Source organism: Macaca mulatta, chromosome 14 (assembly GCF_049350105.2).
Source record: "Macaca mulatta isolate MMU2019108-1 chromosome 14, T2T-MMU8v2.0, whole genome shotgun sequence".
Taxonomy (NCBI): domain Eukaryota; kingdom Metazoa; phylum Chordata; class Mammalia; order Primates; family Cercopithecidae; genus Macaca; species Macaca mulatta.
In genome coordinates this window covers 20,250,799-20,260,616 of record NC_133419.1, presented here as the reverse complement: position 1 = coordinate 20,260,616, position 9,818 = coordinate 20,250,799, and the positions used below count along the sequence as shown (strand labels likewise).

At 41.5% G+C, this 9,818-nt stretch overlaps 1 long non-coding RNA gene across 1 annotated transcript; it reads right to left on the bottom strand.

Moving 5' to 3' along the window:
• Positions 1-1,533: 1,533 nt before the first annotated feature.
• On the bottom strand, positions 1,534-7,666 carry LOC114672128 (uncharacterized). The gene is made up of 2 exons (XR_003722348.2): positions 7,576-7,666; positions 1,534-2,064 (listed from the first exon to the last, which is right to left on the bottom strand). It is a non-coding gene; the product is annotated as an uncharacterized LOC114672128 (long non-coding RNA).
• Between the last annotated feature and the right edge of the window lie 2,152 nt (positions 7,667-9,818).

The window sequence follows — 9,818 nt, the reverse complement described above, 5'->3', positions numbered from 1 at the left end:
CACCCAAAACCAGCTGCTTCCAAGCCCCTCTAATTCCTGGTTCTCTGGGAAGGTGCTAGTCCAGTGACTTTTATCCAGGGGTCCACGGACCCCTAACATGTTTGTGAAGGGAATTCAGGGGGTCTGTGAACTTGAATGAGGAAAAATACATCTATGTTTGCTAACTTCTAACCGAAATGTAGCACTTTGGTTTGGAAAGCAGGCAACAAACCAAGTAATGTTATCAGTCCTCATTGTCATCAGTAGAAATCACCGACATTTTCATATATTATAGTTGTTACAGATATATTGAAATCAAGGTCAGGTTCATCTGTACAGCAAAATTGGTTATTAGATCCACTCTTAGACCTTATAACATAAAAGCATAAATAAAGAAGCATATATCAGCCGGATGTGGTGGTTCACACCTGTAATCCCAGCATTTTGGGATGCTGAAGTGGGCGGATCACTCGAGGTCAGGAGTTCGAGACCAGTCTAGTCAACACGGTGAAACCCTGTCTCTACTAAAAATACAAAAATTAGCCAGGCATGGTGATGGGAACCTGTAATCACAGCTACTCAGGAGGCTAAAGCAGGAGAATCGCTTGAACCCAGGAGGCAGAGGTTGCAGTGAGCCGAGATCGCACCACTGCACTCCAGCTTGGGTGACAGAGGGAGACTCCATCTCAAAAGAAAGAAAAAGGAGTATATATATTATTCAATCATAATTTTAAAATATTTTGTATTTCAGTATAGCTGTAATCATATGTGTCTTCAGCATTTAAAAAGTTTTATTCCAAGGTGCCCCTAGGCTTCCCTGCCAAAGGTATCCCTGACATGAAAGAGGTTAAGAAGCTCTATCTAGACACAAAAAGGCAGGCCTTAGTTGGGCCAGGGAGAAGTATTAATAGAAGGAGCAAGGCAGGGCAAAGGTACTATGCTTTGATCCTGGCAAAGTATAGCTGGATATGGCAAGGCAATGCCTGACCCAACCTGAATGCCAGGTAGCCAGACAAACCAGGGCAGTCTAGAAGAGCAAATCGCCTGGAAGGGTGCTGCTCACAACAATCCCAGGAAGCACAAACAAGGGAGCCCTTGAGGCAAATCTCCCCCAAAGTACCTGTGGTCACTGTTTAAAGCTCTGGCTTTGACCCACTCAGACCTGGCTCAACCCTGGCTTCATCACTCACCTTTGGCAAGAAATGGTTCACCTAATCAGGGTGAACCTCAGTTTCTCCATCTGTAAAATGGTAATAATACCTGCCTCAATTTTTGTTAAAGTTATATAATTTATTCATAAATATGTTGAACAAAGAAAGCAAATTACAGAATGATAGATACTTCATTTATGCAAAATATTAAGTAATACAAAACTATGTTATATAATGTTTATAAAGACTTCTGTAGTAATATAGAAAATTATGCATGGGAATCATGAGCACCAAATTCAATTTCCTAGTGCTTATAGATAGGAAATGGGGGGAAATAGATTTGGGATAAATGATGTGTGTTTGCAAGGGGGGAATCTGAAATAAATATACATGGCAAAGGTTAAGATTTGATAAAGATGTCTTTTAACCTTTATTTAAGTGACCTACAATAAGCTGAACATTTTAAAACATACAATCTAATAAGTTTTGACATGTGTATACACTCGTGAAACCATTACCATAATCCAGATAACGAACGTATCCATCATTCCCAAATGTTACCTCATTACAACATGCCATGTTGTAATGTCTCCATCCTGCCCTTCCCTATTTCCCATTCCTAGGTGATCACTGATCTGATTTCTGTCACTGTGGATTAGTCTGAGTTTTGCAGATGACTGGAATCATACAGGGTACACTCTTGTTTTCATGTGGTTTCTTGCACTCAGCATAATTATTTGGAGATCCATTCATGTTGGTGGGCACATCAACGGTTCATTCCTTTTTACCACTGAGTAGTATTCCAGGGTATGGATTTGCCACAGTTGGCTTATCCATTCCCCTCTATAATACACTCAACAGGGCCAAGGTTGACCTTACGTCACGCTTATTTTGGGAGCAGAGATTTTTTTCACATGTCCTCAGTTCCAGCTTCCTGAAAGATTAATGGTAAAATGATAATGACAACAGCTAACACTTATAGTCAGGAGCTCTTTTAAGTGCTTTAAATGTATTCACCAATTTATTTCTCAAAATTACCCCAAAGATATTATTTTAAAAGTTATTATTAAAATCCCCATTTTATTTATGTATTTGTTTTTAATTCTTTTTAAATTTTTTATGTTCCAAGGTACCTGTGCAGGATGTGCAGGTGTGTTACACAGGTAAATGTGTGCCATGGTGGGTTGCTGCACATATCAACCCATCACCTAGGTATTAAGCCCAGAATGCATTAGCTATTTTTCCTAATGCTTTCCCTGCAGCTCCACCCTCCCCCAACAGGCCCCAGTGTGTGGTGTTCCCCTCCCTGTGTCCATGTGTTATCATTGCTCAGCTCCCGCTTATAAGTGAGAACATGGAGTATTTGGTTTTCTGTTCCTGCGTTAGTTTGCTGAGGATGATGGCTTCCAGCTTCATCCATGTCACAGTAAAGGACATGATCTAACTCCTTTTTATGGCTGCATAGTATTCCATGGTGCATTATGTGGCACATTTTCTTTATCCAGTCTACCATCAGTGGGCATTTGGGTTGATTCCATGTCTTTGCTATTGTGACGAGATAGATGAGATAACTAAAGCTCACTCTGGTGAGCACAAGAGCCAGGATTTTAACCAGGCAGCCTGACTTGAGAGTGTATGCCTTCATTCTCCTTAAGAGGGTCAACTGTATTCTTTTATTATCTTGCTTATTCTGGAGAACCTGTAGTAATATCCTTGTTTCATTCCTAATACTGGTGATATTAGAATATTACCTAATAGTCTTCTTTTTTGTCTGTCTTGCTAGAGTTTCATCCTTTAAAAAATATTTTCAAAATACCAGCTCTTATTTTTAGTTGCTTTAATAGTTTTATTGCTTTCTATTTCATTGACTTTGTTCTTTATTATTTCTTTCTTTCAGCTTGTTATGGGTTTACTTTGCTCTTTTTCTAGGTTCTTTAGTTGGGAACTAAGATTGTTGATGAGAGTTTTCCTTTTTTCTAATGTATGCTATGCATTTAGTGCTATAAATTTCCTTCAGCATTGCTTAGCTCTCTTCTACAAATTTTGATACATTTATTTTCATTTTCATCTAGTAGAGCATATTCTTTTGTTTCCCTTGAGACTTCCACTTTGACCCATGCAATATTTAGAAATGGGTTGCTTAGTTTCCACACGTTTGGGGGAATTTACTGTCATCTTTCTGTTGCCGTTCTCTAATTTGATTCCATTGTGGTCAGAGAACACACTTGGTATGATTTTAACTCTTTCAAATGTGTTAAGGTCTGTTTCATAGCTCAGAATGTGGTCTATTTTTGGAGTATGTTCCTAAATAAGGGCACTTAAAAAGAATGTACCTTCTGTTGTCAGGTGGAGCATTCTATGAATGCTGATTAGATCATTTTGATTGATAGTGTTGCTGAATTTTTCTATATCTTTGCTGATTTTCTGTCTAGTTGTCCCGTTAATTATTGAGAGAGGGGTGTGTATTTGTCCAGTCTCATTTTAACATATCCATTTTTTCTTCACATGTTTTACAGCTGTTATTTGGTGTGTACACATTTAGGATTGCTATTTCTTCTTGATGGATTGACACTTTTATCATTTTGTCACATTGCTCTCTATCTCTGGTAATTTTCTGTGCCCTGAAATTTACTTTATCTGATGCTAATATAACTACTCCCACTTTGATTGTTTGCATGAAATATTTTTTCCATCCTTTCACTTTCAATCTGCCTATATAGTTAAATTTGAAGTGAAAATTTCTTACAGGTGGCATGTAACTAGGTCATCTTTTTCATCTACTCTGCCAATCTATGTGTTTTAATTGGTGTATTTAAACCATTTACATTTAATGTAATTATTGATACGTTGAGATTTAAGTCTACCATTTTGTATTTTCTATTCTCGTTTCTGTTTTCTTTTTCTTACCTTCCTGTGAGTTATTTTAACTTTTTTTTGAATCTCATTTTTATTTATCTACAGTGGTTTTGAGTGTCTCTCTGTATATTCTTTTTATTGGTTGCTCTAGGTATTTCACTTAATATATACATAATATCACATTCTACTGGGGTCATCATTTTACCAATTTGAATGCAGTGGAGAAATTTTTACCATTCTGTATATCCCTTTACCTTCTCCCACTTATAACTGTCTTAAATATTTCCTCTACAAACATTTAGATAGATATCAGGAGATATAGGGGGAGCACTTTTTTGTTTGTTTTGTTGGTGGTCTTTGGCTGGAGTCAAGCAGTTATTGTCCAAAAGCCTTCTGTCTTGCTAAGTTGCCCCATTTTTGTCCTTTATCTTAAGAAAGGTGGCTTTGTTGGGACTTTTTTTTTTTTTTTGTCTGATGCCCTTAGCATTTCTGGGTCACAGGCTTCCTCAGCTCTAGGTTTGGAATATGTGAGGCAAAAGGAAAACCCAGAAAATTTGCCAGCATGATGCTCCTTAGATCATAAGTTTCCTAGTCATTCCACCTTTCAAAGTCTTCTTATGTTTGTTTTATATATAATGCCCAGAGGTTTTAGTTGCACTTTGTGGGAGGAAGAAGGGAAAGTACATTTACTCCATTTTCCTGGAAGCAGAAGCTCTGATGCATTTTTAAAGCTGGCCTCTGGTTCCACTTTCACAAAAGACATTTCCCTATGAAATAGGGTTAACATCCCACTGCTCTTCAAAATGGAAAACAAGTTTGCAGTAAGAGACAAGATGATCAGCAAGGTTTAAATCATCTCAATCTGCCTGCCAAGACACTAAAAATAGAGGGGCAAAAAGCTAGCTCAGTTTTCTAGAAATGCCTCAAGAAAATGAGATAATGTGAACATTGATGATTTCGTTGATTCTCTATACAGACTTCAGGGGTATCATTTCTCAGTGATTTGAGCTAGTGAGGACTTTACCTCTGGGGATGCATCTGTCTCAATCCATTATATATCACTGCCAGTCTACACCAATCATTTCCAAATTTTATAGTGCAACCAAAGTACCTGGAGAATGCTTATTAAAATATAGCTTCTGCAGTGGCATCTCTGGGGAAGGCAGAGTGGTGCTGGGCCTGTATATAGCCATTTGGGAACCCCAGTGTATGCCTAGACCAAGGCAAGTCCTGCTGAAACTGTCTCTTTAAACATACAACATTGTTTTGGTTATTGAGATTGTCTTAAGTACTTGGTTCATAGAAAAGTCACTTCTTATAAAGTAATAATGGCAGCATTTTGCACTGCCAAAAAATGCAGATTCTAGGCCTCAATCTGTAGGTCTTAGGTGGGCCAAGGAACCACTTAGCCTCTTGGTCTTGAGTAAGCTCAGCTGTGTACTGTTCAACACTAGAATTCACTGAGAGATCTGTAAAACTACAAGGAATGAAAATGTATATTAAGATAGAACTTATCAGATTCTCAATGACAAAAAGACATTTTAAAGTAGGGTAAGTAGGGTAATAACAGGACATGGAAAACTGAGAGCTGAGTGTGGGTACCAAAACCAATACACGGCACTGGCTGCAGTCTCTGGTCATCTGCTGTCTCCTGACTCCTACTGTAAAGGAGGCTGGGCTGGGCGTGGTGGCTCATGCCTGTAATCCCAACACTTTGGGAGGCCGAGGTGGGTGGATCACTTGAGGTCAGGAGTTTGAGACCAGCCTGGCCAACATGGCAAAACCCCGTTTCTCTACTAAAAATTAAAAAATTAGCTGGGTGTGGTGGCACATGCCTGTAATCCCAGACACTTTGGAGGATGAGGCATGAGAATCGCTTGAACCCTGGAGGCAGAGGTTGCAGTGAGCTGAGATGGTGCCACTGCACTCCACCCTGGGCAACAGAGCAAGACTCTGTCAAAAAAAAAAAAAAAAAAAAAAAAAAAAAAGAAGGCTATTTTCCTATTTCAGACATTTTAAGGTTACTGTAGAGTCACTGTCTAGGGATCTACATGGCTAAAATCTGCTTGCTCTGCCATCCCTGCAATCCCTACAACTACGCACACCTCCTCCACAGATCTCAAACCTCTCAGGCACTTCATCCCCTTCCTTCAATGATCTCACCTCCCTTTCCCAGGCAGAATATACACTGCAAGACAGGACGTACTTCACCTTCCGGCACCAAACTTTCATCCATGGCTGCTCTGGCCATGTTGTGTGAATTAGAAAGAGGCACTCTTTCCTCAACCGTCTTTACTATCATTTGCCAGTGTGGGGAAAAGAAAGAGAGGTCAGCTGGTTACTGTGTCTATATAGAAAGAAGTAGACATAAGAGACTCCATTTTGTCCTGTATTTGAGATGCTGTTCATCTGTGACCCTACCCCCAACCTTGTCCTTGCAAGAGACATGTGCTGCGGTGACTCAAGGTTTAATGGATTTTGGGCTGTGCAGGATGTGTCTTTGTTAAACAACTGCCTGAAGGCAGCTTGCTGGTTAAAAGTCATCACCATTCTCTTAATTTCAACTACACAGGGACACGTACACGGCCAAAGGTCGCAGGGACCTCTGCCTAGGAAAGCTAGGTATTGTCCAAGGTTTCTCCCCATGTGATAGGCTGAAATAATGCTAAAAGGTTTATGGAGATGTTTGCATATGCATCTCAAGGGACAGCATTTTCCTTTAAACTTATTCATGTCACAGAGATTTTTGTTCATATGTTTTACTGCCGATTTCCTCCCTACAATGATCCTATTGTCCTGCCACTCCCTTATCTTTAAGATGGTAAAGATAATTATCAATAAATACTAAGGGAACTCAGAGACCAGTGCCGGTGCCGGCGTGGGTCCTCTGTAAGCTGAGCGCCGGTCCCCTGGGCCCCCGCTTTTCTTTCTCTATACTTTGTCTCTGTGTCTTATTTCTTTTCTCAACTCTCTCATTCCACCTAACGAGAAACACCCACAGGTGTGGAGGGGCAGGCCACCCTTTCATGCCAGGAAACAGTCAAGGCCACTATTCAATTTGTCCATGGACTGATCAATGTAAAAGATCCCTGGCTCCTTCCCATCAATATTTAAACAAGCTTTGGCTGGGTGTGGTGGTTCACGCCTGTAATCCCAGCACTTTGGGAGGCCGAGGTGGGAGCAACTGAGGTCACGAGTTCGAGACCAGCCTGGTGAACATGGTGAAACCCCATCTCTACTAAAAATACAAAAATTAGCCGAGCATGGTGGTGTGTGCCTGTAATCCCAGCTACTCAGGAGGCTGAAGCAGGAGAACCATTTGAACCCCAGCAGCGGAGGTTGCAGTGAGCCAGGATTATACCAGTGCACTCCAGCCTGGGCAACAGAGTGAGACTCCATCTCAATAAAACAAAGCAAAAACCCAAAAACACAAGCTTATGTTTCTCCAATCTTAAAAAATAATAATTAAAAATCATGATTTTCCTTTCAGTATCATTCTCATTTCTTCACAGACAACTTCTTGGAAGATTTGCCTATGTTCATTTCTCTCCATTTTCTCACCATCACCCTCACTTATTCCTCAACTCACCATAAGCTGACCTTCTCCAGCCATTCCAAGCAGTCAGCTCCAGGTAACAGCAAAGTCTGTTCAGTGTGAAAGGACACAAAGATACAAAAATGCGTACCCTCCCTTCCTCCCCCCGATGTTGCTAAACTCTTTGTTCTGCTTTCTAATCTCTGCACGTACCAGAGGTTTCGTAAGTTCTGTAAGTACATGTTTTTCTTTCTGAGGCCAGGTCACAAGGAATGTTTAAGTAAGATGGCCAGGTCACAAGGTGTGTTTAAGCAAGATAGCCATAAACTGGTTGTGCAACCTGACACAATATAATTAACTGCCTTTGTGTAAAACTGCTCTTCTGCCTCAAGGGTTGTACTGAAATATTAGAAATGGCGGGAACCAATCATAGTTTGCCAAATCGCTTTGTTCAAACTCCAGCCAATCATACCTCTAATTTGTATAATGATTCTATGCCTACTTTCCTTAGACTATATAACATTGTTCGGAGCTCAGTGGGGGAGCTCTCCTGCCCGTCTCGTTTCACGAGCAAGTGAGAGCTCCAGGTTCCAACCTGTAATAAAGATCCTTGCTGCTTAGCTTTGACTCTGGACTCTGGTGGTCTTCTTCGGGGAATAAACGGTCTGGGCATAACAAGTCATCTCACTAATTTCTCATCAAAACTGACCTAATTAACTACTCTTCCTGAAGTGCTCTTCCCTTGCTCCCTGCAATGCCATATTTCCCTGGTTCCTCTTCTAGGGCTGCCTACTCGTCTTCTCTTTCTTTAGTGGAAGAGCTCTTGACACTCTGTCCTAGGCCTCTTTCCCAAAGGGTATTCTCTCCACCAGGCAATCTCTTCTAAGCTCCTGCTCTAGCCCCATTGACATACAAGAATCTAAGGTACAGATTTCTAGCTCAGGCCTGTCATCTAAAAAACCAAAACAGGCACATCCATTGGCCTGTTGAGTTTCTCCACTAGAAGACGCCCAAGCCTTAATATATCTAAAACCAAACTTCCCACACATCAGCTGCTTCTCCTGTGGTTCCCTTTTAGTATGTGGTGCCCCAACATTCACCCAGCTATCAGTCCAGAAGCCTGGCAGTCACCCCAGCTCTGCAAATTTCACACACTCAATCTACCACCACCACTGCCACCTACTTCCCAATGATTTCTCTCTCTCCCTCCCTCCTTCCCTCCCGTATTCTTCAGCTGTGGCCTGAGTCCAAGTAACCAAAGACAAGAAAAGCAGGCCCATGTACTCTGTGCTCACCAGCCTGGTGCTTGAAACCCTCAACTATCGTTAAGTGGTTATGTTACTGAAAAGGGGTCCCCATCCAGACCCCAAGAGAGGACTCTTGGACCTCAAGCAAGAAATAATGTGGGGCAAGTCTACAGAGTACAGTGAAAGCAAGTTTATTAAGACACTTAAGGAATAAAAGAATGGCTACACAATAGGCAGGACAGTGGCATGGGCTGCTCAACTGAATATACTTATGGTTATTTATTGACTATATACTAAACAAGGGGTGGATTAGTCAAGAGTGTTCTGGGGAAAGGAGTGGCAATTGCCAGTACTGAGGGTTCCACCCTCGCCTTTAGATCATATAGGGTAACTATATGCCTAACATCGCCATGGCATTTGTAAACTCTCGTGGTGCTGGTGGGAGAGTCTTTCAGCAAGCTAATGTATTATAATTAACATATGATGAGCAGTGGGGATGACCAGAGTTCACTTTCATTGCCAATCTTGGTTTTGGTGGATTCTGGCCGGCTTCTTTAAGTATCCTGTTTTACCAGCAGGGTCTTTGTGACCTGTATCTTGTGCTGACCTCCCTGTCTCATCCTGTGACTTAGAATGCCTAACCTCCTGGGAATGCAGCCCAGCAGGTCTCAGCCTTCTTTTATGCAGCCCCTATTCAAGATAGAGTCCCTCTGGTTCAAAGGCCTCTTGACAGTTCATCCTTCAGTGTTTCCGGCTAGGAAATTTAAATGTTTGTCCATCCTATTCACTGGACTCTGAAGCACAGAACACAGCAAGGTCCCAATAAATACTCATTTAGTAAATGGCAGAAAGGAGAAGGAGAGGGGGATGGGAGGAGGGATGGAGCGGATGAGGGAGAGGAGGGGGAGATGGTTAATCTATTCTCTCTGCGGGGCCTCTCTGCTGGCACTCAGATACTGAGCGCTGAAATTCTCATCCGCCACACACAACATGGCGGCTTCCTGGACCCGTGCCCAATTTTCGCTTCCGGGATGGAAACTTACGTCATTT